This window comes from Eschrichtius robustus, chromosome 9 (assembly GCF_028021215.1).
Source record: "Eschrichtius robustus isolate mEscRob2 chromosome 9, mEscRob2.pri, whole genome shotgun sequence".
NCBI lineage: Eukaryota > Metazoa > Chordata > Mammalia > Artiodactyla > Eschrichtiidae > Eschrichtius > Eschrichtius robustus.
In genome coordinates, this window is record NC_090832.1 from 29,988,605 (window position 1) to 30,001,281 (window position 12,677).

A 12,677-nucleotide genomic window follows, 5' to 3' on the forward strand; every position below is an offset into this window, starting at 1 on the left:
TCTTTCTCAGCAGCTCCTGTAATTGCAGAGGGATCTTTGAGAAATAACAGAGTAAGCTTCTCTGAGACAATCAGCATCAGGAGAAGAGAGTGCTTAGCTTGTCTTCCATGTGCTGCCCTCTGAAAATTAGTAAGGACCCGAGATAACAGGACCTGTGAGTACCAGTACTTAAGAATCCATGAGAAACGGAAGGTGCCTGCTGGATGCAGAGGCTTATGGCAGAATGGGGCTGGAATCCTGAGTAAAAAAGAAATAGAAAAGAGAGAAAATCCAATAGGGAGAAGAATTCTGGTGCTAAAAGTTTTACCGAGTCCAAGCTCGCTCTGCTCGCCGCTGAGCAGGCCAATGAATCAGAGACGAGGTGTTGAGGCAAAGAATAGGACTTATTCGGAAAGTCGGCAGACCGAGAAGATGGCAGTCTAGTGTCTCTGAAAAACCATCTTATTAGGGTTTGGATGCCAGTTTCTTTTACAGTACAGAGAGGGGGAGGAGATGAGGAAGTAAAGTAAAAAGGCCATAAGTTTTGCAAATATCCCCTGGAATGGCCAGCCTCAGTGAGGGGATGTGTTAATTTCTTCTTCCTTGCAGCTATCCACAGGTGGGCATGGTCAAATTGTCTCCCTGTGAGCTGAACAGAGGCATTTTAGTTTAACATTCAGGCAGAGGGGCAGGGTTCCCTGAGGCAGGCCATGATGTATGATTATAATAACAAAAGCAACGAAAAGCAAAGGTTAAAGTAGAAGAAACAGATCGAACATGGAGTCCGATTTAGCTCTTCCCTGTTACAGAAGGAAAAAGTTTCTTATGGATCAAAAAGGACCATAGGGGAAGAGGAAAGGGATGTTTGCGAAACTCTCTTGTCTCCAAGGATATTTGTAATGAGCTGAAAGTAAGACCATGTTCTCAAAGGGATGGATTAATGAACGGACCCTGCCCGGCTTTTCATTTGTAGCAAACATAATGTCAGGGTTAGTTTACCAAAATTTATTTAAATGTATTTGTTTAAACATTGGCATTTTAAGTAATTTTAAAGATTTTTCTATTAAAAACATTGACAAAATGTATTAGAAATTGTAGAATATATGATTTGAGCTCTTTGCCTAGCTCACATTGATCACTTGCTCTAAGAAAGCCTCTCTGCAGTCATGGGGTAGGCTTCCCACAGTCACATTTTTGGATGTGTCCCTTTTCCTCTGGCTACAATGAATTAGACATAGGTATACACGTTTCCCAGCGTGGGCCAGGGAATCTGCACAATCTGCCTTTCCAGGAAATTTGCAATTGTGTTACAGTGATGATTGCTTTTTCTCAGGATATGAATTAAATGAGGGTTTTGAAATTGGGAGTTATTGAGTTATCTTCTATACGTTGGAGTGCAGATAAAGAGAGATGTTCAGAGAGGAGCAAAAATGATAGGAAGTCTACTGACATTCTGGTTTTCAGAGTCATATTACTACACCAAAAACATCTTTTTCTTTTTATTAAAGTATAGTTGATTTACAGTATTACATTAGTTTCAGGTATACAATATAGCGATTCAATATTTTTATGGATTATACACCATTTAAGTTATTACACAATAATGGCTATATTTCCCAGTGCTGTACAATATATCTTTACTGCTTATTTATATTGTACATAGTAGTTTGTATCTCTTAACCCCTTACTGCTATCTTGCCCCTCCCCCACTGGTAACCACTGGTTTGTTCTCTGTATCTGTGAGTCTGTTTCTGTTTCGTTATATTCATTTGTTTGTTTTATTTTTTATATTGAACATTTAAGTGCTAACATACAGTATATCCTTCTCTGTCTGACCTATTCCACTAAGCATAATATCCTTCAGGTCCATCCACGTAGTTTCAAATGGCAAAATTTCATTCTTTTTTATGACTAATATTCCATTGTATGTGTATATATATATAGATATATGACATATCTTCTTTATGCATTCAACTGTTGACGGATACTTAGGTTGCTACCACATCTAGGCTATTGTAAATAATGATTGTATGAACGTTGGGGTGCATGTATCTTTTCCCTGAATAGACATTTTTCAAGAAATGACATAGAGATGGCATGGAAAGATGCTCAACATCACTAATCATCAGAGAAATGTAAATCAAAATCACGGTGAGATATCACCTCACACCTGTCAGAATGAGTATCATCAAAAAGACCACAAGTAACAAATGTTGGTGAGGATATGGAGAAAAAGGAACCCTTGTACATTGTTGGTAAGAATGTAAATTGGTGCGGTCATTGTGGAAAACAGTGTGGAGTTTTCTCAAAAAGCTAAAAATAGAACTAGCATATGACCCAGCAATTCCACACCTGGGTATATATTCGGAAAAAAACAAAAACGCTAATTTGAAAAGATATATGCACCCCAATGTTCATAGCAGCATTATTTACAATTGCCAAGATATGAAAGCAACCTAAGTGTCCATCAATAGATGAATGAATAAAGAAGATGTGGTATAGGTATACAATGGAATACTACTCAGACATAAAAAAGAATGAAATTTTGCCATTTGCAGCAACATGGATGGACTAGGAGGACATTACGCTAAGTGAAATAAGTCAGACAGAAAGACAAATACTGTATGATGTCACTTATATGTGGAATCTAAAATATACAACTAGTGAGTATAACAAAAATGAAGCAGACTCACAGATAGAGAGAACAAACTAGTGGTTACCAGGGGGGAGAGGGAAGGAGGGAGGGGTTAGATAGGGGGAGGAGATTAAGAGGTGCAAACTATTAGGTATAAAATAAGCTACAAGGATATATTATACAACACAGCAGATATTTTATAATAACTATAAATGGAGTATAACATGAAAAATTGTGAATCACTATATTGTTCACCTATAATTTACATAATATTATACAGCAACTATACTTCAATAAAAAATAAAATAAATATCCTTATCTTTTATAAATACATGCTAAATTTTTTATGGATTGAATAAGAGAAATAAGTAAACTGAACCAAAACTAGCATCAAACTTAATGGTGAAAACCTCTACTAAATCAGGAAAAAGAAAAAGATGCCCATTCTTGGAATCATCATTTAATATTGTTTTGGAAGTGCTCGATAATTCACTTGGGCAAGAGAACTATATACAGAGTATAATAATTACAAGAGAGAAAGCAACATTATCATAAATTACAAAAAATATTTATAGAGCATGAACTGAAAACCTATTAGAAATAATTTAAAAAATCATTAGGAATACAGGTTATAATACTAATGTAAAAACCATTAACTTTCCCTCATATAAACAACAGAAAACTGTGATGTGTAACAAATAGGCAAGATCTCATCTAAAATGTCAAAAAAATTTCAGAACACCTAAGCATATATGTAACAAGAAATACGGAAGACTATATGAAGAAATTTTTGAAACTTTTATAAAGCATGTGAAAAGTACATAGAAGAAATAGATATTACAAAGATATCCATTCCTTAAATTAATCTATAGATTTCATACATTCTCAGACAAAAGTCAATATGATTTGGGGTGGAGAAGAAGTTTAAAAAAATATTCTAAATTTGTTTTTACTAATCAACAGGTAAGTATAATTAGGGCAAATGTTGGTTTGTAAATCTTAGTTTCCCACTCTCCCAGTTTTTGAGGATGAGGGAAAGCAGAAGACATCCCTGGATGTCTAGTCGTAGTGGGTTCCCTAATGGGGGCTTTGACTTGGCCGGGCGGCCCCACTGGACCCAGCTGAGCAGGAGAGGACAGCGACAGCAGCTGTGAGCCCTCACACAACATCTCACTTAAAATGTCATGTGTGCTACTTGGTTTAAATTGTCACCCCTCCAGCAACCACAAACAATGCAGACACAGCAGATGTGTTTTCTATTTAGAATTAAACAGTTTATCTCAACCACTGTCATTGTTATAGAGAAAAAATAAATAAATATCCATCTTAATGTAAACTTCAAAAGGTACTTTCTGGCAACAGGAGATATTTTCAAATCCAAAGTCCTCTGAGAAAACCAGGATTTGACCACAGATTTTTTTTCAAATTGGGATGCTGGCAGCTCCAAGAGTAGTAAAACACAGCCTGGTCAAAAGATTTCTGGCCAGATATTACATACAATAACTCATGTCACTGATGCTTAATGGTCCAAAACATTAAGTAAACATCATAAATGTCTTTTGTTATTAAATGTTCCATTCAAACATTTTGTTTAACTCTTGTGTCATGGATAGAAAATAAGAAAGCTGCGGCAGAGATTGGCCCTCATGACAATCTTTGATTCACCTTCAGAGATATTTTTTTAAATGTATGCCATCCTCAAAGTTACAAAAAGAAAATAGCATTTCTAGCCTTTGGTGTATGCATTCTATCTCTGGAAGTTAGACTACTTGTAAGCTTGACTTTTTTAGGTCAAGTTCAAACTACCTCCCATGTATTCAGAAGACTATAACTTTGTTCTCTCTAAAGTTGGGAAGTCAGCCTTCCTCTGTGATAAGTAAAGTAGAAATATGGGTGTTTTCTTAATGTGAGGTTACTAAGACAGGGAAAATGCTACTATTCATAGATCATTTTTCAAGAATAACAATTGCTGTAGTAAAAGGAAAACCAAAATTGGTTCGTAAAAAAAAAGCCCTATCAAAACAGTGATTATCTAGCGTACTCTACCCCAGTTCACGTACTTTGACATAAATGCATTTGTGTTTCACTAATCTGAAGGTTCCATTTAGTCATAAAAACATGACTCATTTTATCCTGGATCTAACCTCACCTTTTCTCTTGTAGTGTTGTTTTTTTTTTTTTTTTTTTTTTATCTTTAGCTGAAACATCCGTGAAAAACCCTGTCATGATATTTTACTTGTATTTTTCCATGGAGCTCTTTTTCTTCCAATTTAAGTAAAGCCAGTTGCCCAGCTACCCTTCTTGGATTATATATCCTCATAAGCCCAAAATGCTGAAAGGGTTATCAGGATGCTTTCTGGTTCTATTAGGGAGGAGACCATCCAAACGACACAAATCAAATGGCCATCCATTTCTATTCTATAATTTTTATGTAAAGAAAATCTGAAACCACATTTGGTATGTTGTATCCCATCTCAGTTAATTCTAAATGTATGTTTTCTATCATATGCAGCAAGCCCTACACGTTTTGGGGAGAAGGGTACCTCCATTGTTCTAAGTAATAAAACTTTCTAAATGAAACTCCTGGAAGTTTGTGTTTTCACAGTATATCTATGATTCATTTGTTTATTCATTCATTCAAGCAATGTTTCATCTGACAATTAGTTATTAAGCACATACTATGCTATAAATGAGGAAATTTCATCTTTTCCTTGATGAAATTGAAACCAAACAGAACCCTGTGGGCCTCCTGGGAAGAAAAGCCTTTCTGTGTCCCGCATTTCTTGATTACAGGAAATAGGCTTCATTCAGCCTCTATGACCTTCCCTGAGCTCCGAGGGCAGGTTCAAACAGTTGCTAATTAGGGAAGGGAGGGGGTGCAGAGGCAAGGGAGGAATAGTTGGGAAACATTAGTACGGCCTTGGGGCAGAGTCCTGGTTCCCCCCTCAAGGGATACACATAACAATATCTTTGAGCTGTTTTGCAGGTACTGCAAGCCCCCCACCAGGTGGGAGAAGTATGCTGCCCACAAGCGCTTAGACCCCAGACCAGTTGGAACCAGATGGTTGATGATGCCGACTTCCACTTACCTCACCACCAGCCATGTAGAAGAATGTCCACGAGCTGATCCCCCATCTTTGAACCATTACTATAAAACTCCTCACTACCCGCTCCAGGTCGGGACACACAGTCTTGAGGGCATTAGCCCGCTGTGGCCCCCTTTGCCTGGCAAAGCAATAAAGCTATTCTATTCTACTTCACTCAAAACTCTGTCTCCGAGATTTAATTCTGTGTTGGGGTCCAGAGACCAGATTCGGCTTCAAAATTGCTACACTCCAGCCAGGCTGCCATATTTTTCTCCCTGCCAGAACAAGTACCATTTTCTCTGTGTGTAAAATTCATTCAGAATCCTTTAGGACAATCACTCCCTGAATCTATTGTAGAATGACCAAGAGCATTTTGTTACACTTTGAACTATATTTATATAGCACCTAGAGCCATAGATTATGCAAATGAATGATATAAAAAGTAACAGGATTGCACAATTTTATAACAAAAACAGTAATAGGAAAGGAAGAAAACTCTTCCACTACACTCTAAAAAGGAAAAACATAATTGCAGAAATCCCAAGTGATGAAACTAGTTATTTTTTCTTCTTAATAGTACAGAGGAAACAAACATAATGGAATCAACAAACAATGAAATAATGATACATGTTTAAACTAATGGTATACATATTATTATTATTAAACTAATTATTAAGCTAGTAATGAAACATACAATTTTAGACACAGTAGAACATGACAAGCCAAGGCAGTGCCTTCACTTCAAATGGAAAGAGTAGTTGGCTATCTTAAGAGCAGTTGGTTCATAAATTGACTTCAAGGTGTTTCTTTTAGCTTTTAGTTAACATTTTTTTAAAGAAAAAGGTATTCAGAGATAAGATATTCTTCCTGGCTCAAAGTGGTCCTGTGATTGCAGGAGAATTTTAGTGTTCACATATCCTAAAGGATGGGAAGAGCATGAGACAGTGGAGAATGTTGGACCTTCATCCTTGTGACCGGTTTTTTTGTGAGAAATCTCTTTCAATACTTTTAATGACTAAATCTCTGTAGATAGTAGATTGGCCAGAGATTTTTCAGTCGCAAGTGAAATAAATTTGAATGAATTTGAGTTCATATAATCAAAGCAGGAAGAGTAGAACTGGAGCTGAACACTCTGACAATTCATCCTAGGTCCTGAATTCTCTCAATTTCTCTCTCTTTCTCTGTCTCCCTCTATCTCATGTTTAAGTCACTGTCCTACACATTGGGGATACAGCAGTGAATACACAAACAAAGCAACTAGCTTTGTCCTCCCTTATGAACTCACATTGTTTCATAAATCTTTAAGCATGGTTTTGATATAATCACACGGAGATGGGGAAAGGGCATTCCTGGAAGAGAAGGAAGCATGAGCAAACATACAGAGGGAGGGAAGTGCATGTGATGGACATGCCAGTAATAGCCAAGGATGGCTGAAGCACAGATTATGCACAGGCATGAAGAGGGAGATGAAAGTTAAGATGAGTCAAATGCCAAAATACATTGATTGCCTTAGTAAGGAATCAACAGTTAAGATGTCATTTTGAAGATGAATCAATAGAATTTGGAAACACGTAATAGGTAAAGAAGAGAGAATTGTCAAACGGGAGTGTAAAGTTGTTAACTCTAGAAACTGTGAAAGAGCATTCCCATCCCCTCCACTCACCTTCACACACAGCCACGCCAAACTATAACGTGTCAGTGGATTCATCAGGATTCTCCAGAGAGACGGGACCAACTAGATGTATATTTATATAGAAAGAGATTTATTACAAGAAATTGGCTCATGGGATTATGGAAGCTGAGAAATCCCAAGATCTGTAGTCAGCAAGATGGAGACCCAGGAAAGCCAAGGGTGTAGTTTCACTCTTAGTTTGAAGGCCTGAGAACAAGGAGAGCCAGCGGTGTAAGTTTCAGTCCATAAACCTGCAGGCTCAACACCCAAGGAGAGCCAATGTTTTAGTTTGAGTCTGAAGGCAGGAAAACACTAATGTTTTAACTCAGAAGTCAGGCAGGAGTTTCCTCTAACTTGCAGGGAGGTCATCCTTTTTGGTCTATTTAGACCTTCAACTGATTAGACAAAGCCCACCACATTAGGGAGAGGAATCTACACAGTCTACAGGTTCAAGTGTTAATTGCATCCAAAATCTCCCTCACAGACACACCCAGAAAAAAGTGCAACCAAATATCTGGGCACCTGGTGGCCCAGTCAAGTTGACACATAAAATTAGTCACATTGGGCTTAGGTACATTTGAGCCTTGTTCATGGGAATTCCTCTGTTTGCAATGCTTTCTCCACCCTCCTGACCTTCCCCACCCCCAGTCCTATTAGCCATCACCATCATCCTTGAGAATATCTCCTTGTCCTTTAAGAATTTTCCCAAATGTAATTTCTACAGTCTTCCCTAAAGCCTTACACCCACACTAAGCCATCCTAGGCATGTTCTAGTTCATGTAGCACTTTGCACATGCTACCATTATAGCACATATGATATTACTTTAATTATTAGTTCAAATTTCTTTCATCTTCTATTAATCTGTGAGTCCTCCAAAGACACAGACCATTTTTTACTATTATTTTATTGTGTTAAAGTATATATAAACATAAAAATCTGCCGTTTTAACTATATGATGCAGCAATTCTACTCCTAGGTATATACACCCAAAAGAATTAAAACAAGGATTCAAACAGATATATACCAATGTTCATAGCAGTGTTATTCACCATAACCTAAAGGTGAAAACAACCAAGTACCTATCAAAAGGTGAATGGATAAACAAAATGTAGCATATTGATACAATGGAATATTATTCAGCCATAAAAAAGACAAGTTCTGATCATGCTACAACATGAATGAACCATGAAAATATGCTAATCGAAATAAGCTGACAATGTTTTACTCCTCCTTGTACATATATCACTTAACATGGCTCCTGGCATGTGCCTAGCAAATGATTTCCTGTATAGATTTGGAGCCATAGTTTCTGAGTTCAAATCTTGGAAACTTCATTTCCTAGTTGTTTGATCTGGGCAAGTTATTTAACCTCTTATGTATGCCTCATTTTCCTCATTTGAAAAGTGGGGGTAAGAATTGTGTCTATGAAAAAAAAAAAAAAAAAGAATTGTGTCTATGTTATACGGTTATTATTTTGATTAACCAAGTTAATCTGTAAGGAGCTTAGAAAAATATCTGAAACACAGCACTCACAATTGTTAATTATTATCATTATTTTTCATGTTATCATTTAACAAACTTGTAGATGAGATGCAGGCTGGGGAAGAAGTTCTTAACATCTGAGAGATGGAGTTTTTAGGAAAGAACTGTTAAGGGTAAGAAGACCGATATTCTTTTTAAAGGCATTTTGTGTGCCACATCACAGAGAGCATAAGAGAATGGGCACTGAAGTCACGTTTCCCAATTATGAATCATGGCTTCACCATGCACTAGCTAAGTGGCTCTGGGTAAACTACTCACTGTCTGAGCCTCTGCCTGAGTTTTCTTTTCTAAAATGGGGTTAGTAAGGGTTGTTATGAGAACTGAATGAAATGATGCATATAAAGTGCTTAGCATTGGGCCTGATACAAATTAAGCACTCAGTATGTGCTAGCTGCTATTAATAGTGTTAAATTAGATAGTCTTGATTGAGTTCTTGACACTCTTTCATCAAAAACATGTCTGTGATCTCAGATATTCTATCTGCTTGACTCTACCCACAACTTCAAATCAAAGACAATCTACTTTATATTGGAATTGGATTTTAACCATTTTTCCAGAATGCCTACATATTCGATAATAAACATGACATTCCTCTGAAACTGACCTCAATCATCCATTGCTGTCTAGACACGGAGAAAAAAAATTCTTCCCTTTGTGTAATGTCAAGCTCAGTGCATGTCCTAGTTTTAAAAATAAGACAACTATGTAGATGGAGGGAACAGATGGATTGGATCGGTGAGTGTTTATCATTTTTTAATATTTTGAAACCAGATGTGCTATGTACACATTGCTGGTTGCCTCCTAAGGAAGCTTCATTGGTGGGTTACTAATCTTTAATAAGAAATTACAACATTTTCATGCAGCTTAAATCAACTATTTTTAATATAGAGTTATACAACCACTGCTGCAATCCTTTAGAAAATAGAAAACAGATGCTTAATAGAAGGAATACTATCAGCCAAGAAATTCCTGATGATCTTTTTATAGAATGTAAACTTACATATTTTATGGGTCTTTTAATGAACTGCTATAGAACAACTTCAGCAGTCAAAACATTTCATGAAAATAAACGTGAACAATTTGTCACTTGTTACTATGTTCACAGGAAAACCTTCAGTTGCACTCCTGGGAAAATGGGCATATCAGTGGCTCTTACTATGTTATTAACAACATCTGTTATTTACCATAGATCTGATTGGATACAATGGAGAAAGGAGGAGTTAGGATAAACAAACCGAGATGCCTCTATTTCTCTAGGTGTTTCTGCTAGACCTGGCAAAGATCCCTTGCTAGATGTGAATACTTCTGTGCTAATCGTGCTCATGGGGGGATGGCACAGTGGAGTAAGACCAGAGATTGTGTTCTGTTTCGGGGATAGCTTTAGTAGAGAAAAGTTCAGTAGAAACTTGGATCCTTGTGAGCAGGACTGGACTAGAAGTGTCTAAAAGGAGACTATCATTCACCCATTGGGGCAACACCTTAACCAGACTTCCCTTGGCTCAGTCCAGATGTGAAACTGATGAAAGGAGGTGGCAAGCCATAGTCACCTAGTTCCATTTCTGAATTCACTTCTGCTGGATGCCCCCTGTACCTCCACGAGGTGGGACACCAAAGCAAGGATTGAGAGAGTAGGAATTTACCCCTCCCATATCTCTACCCCATCACCTATGTTTATCTCATATATCCTTTGCCATTCTATGTGATTTTTAATGCTGGTTTAGAGTATGAGAGAGTAGGGTGAAGAAAAGGAAAATAAAAAAAGTAGAAGAGATGATAGTAAATTTAAGGAGCAGTGTAAGTACTCTGCCCTCAGCGTAATCCCAAAAGAAGAGGGTAGGTTTTTAAACAAAGCAAAATAAGATGAAATAATGTAGAATCCTACCCACTCCATCTCACCACTGTCTATGGGAAAAGATGAAGGCAAATTAAAGTCATCAAGTTTAGAATAGAAATGTATGCAGACACAATTTTCTCTCCTAGAAGAATATGAAAACTATTTCCCTTGTTTAAAAAGAAAAATTTTGCTCGTACAATCTTTTGGAAGCTTAAAAACCTGTCAGAATGGCTATCATCAAAAAGATCACAAATAACAAATGTTGGTGAGGATGTGGAGAAAAGGGAACCCTCGTACACTATTGGTGGGAATGTAAATTGGTACAGCCACTGTGGAAAACAGTATGGCGATTTCTCAAAAACTAAAACTAGGACTACCATATGATCCAGCAATTCCACTCCTGGGTATATATCAAAAACAAAAACAAAAACAAAAAACCAAAAAACATTAATTCAAAGAGATAAGTACACCCCAATGTTCATAGCGGCATTATTTACAATTGCCAAAATATGGAAGCAACCTAAGTGTCCATCAATAGATGAACGGATAGGGACTTCCCTGGTGGTGCAGTGGTTAAGAATCCGCCTGCCAATGCAGGGGACACAGGTTCAAACCCTGGCCTGGGAAGATCCCTCATGCCGTGAAGCAGCTAAGCCCATGTGCCACAATTACTGATGCCTGAGCACCTAGAGCCTGTGCTCTGCAACAAGAAAAGCCACCGCAATGAGAAGCCCGCACACCGCAACGAAGAGTAGCCCTCGCTCGCCGCAACTAGAGAAAGGCGGCGCCCAGCAACGAAGACCCAATGCAGCCAAAAATAAATAAATAAATAAATTTATTTTTTAAAAAATAGATGAATGGATAAAGAAGACTGTATTCCATATACAATGGAATACTGCTCAGCCATAAAAAGGAATGAAATTTTGCTATTTGCAGCAACATGGATGGACTTGGAGAGTAATACTGTATGATATCACTTATCTGTAGAATCTAAAAAATACAATGAACTAGTGAATATCACACACAAGAAAAGCAGACTCACAGATAAAGAGAACAAACTAATGGCTACCAGTGGAAAGAGGGAAGGAGGAAAGGGCAAGATAGGGGTAGGGGATTAAGAGGTACAAACTACTATATACAAAATAAATAAGCTACAAGGATATATAGTACAGCACAGGGAATACAGGCAATATTTTATAAAAACTATAAATGGAATATATCCTTTAAAAATTGTGAATCACTATATTATACACCTGAAACTTACATAATATTATACATATAAACTATCCTTCAATTAAAAAAAAAGAATTATGTACTAGTTTGCCTAATAGATTTACCACATACAGAAATAAAAATGGTACACATGTTCCAAAAAAAAAACAAAATGGAAATACTGTCGCACCAAAACTTTGCTGCCTGTGGAAAAGTTTATACAGACTACCTGACCCTCATAGAAATGAGTGGAAACCTCCATCTTGAAAAAAATTCAACATAAAATACAACATTTATAGCCTAATGACAGTGTTACTATAAAAAGGCACTTAGGATGTCCCATAAGCCTGAGCAGATAGCAGGAAATGAGTAAGCTCTACTTCAGTGGCCTTCATTCATGCTTCAAGTGAATTAATATTTGTTAGTTCATTCATTCAACAATTTTGAGTGTCCTATATGTGCAAATCTTAGTGCTGTATACTGTTCAAGATGCACAGACATAACATGCTTTCAAGGAACTTACAGTCTTCTAAAGGTGATAAAAATGGATATAAAGATGTCAGAGACTATTTACCAGTTAATATTTCTTTTTAACATATAACTAAATGGCTACACACCTGTTGCAATTAGGTGTCACCTTTAATTAGATTCTGGTTAATGGAATGTAAGTAGAGTGCTGTTTGGGATTTCTGGAAAGACATCCTAAGGGGAGGTGA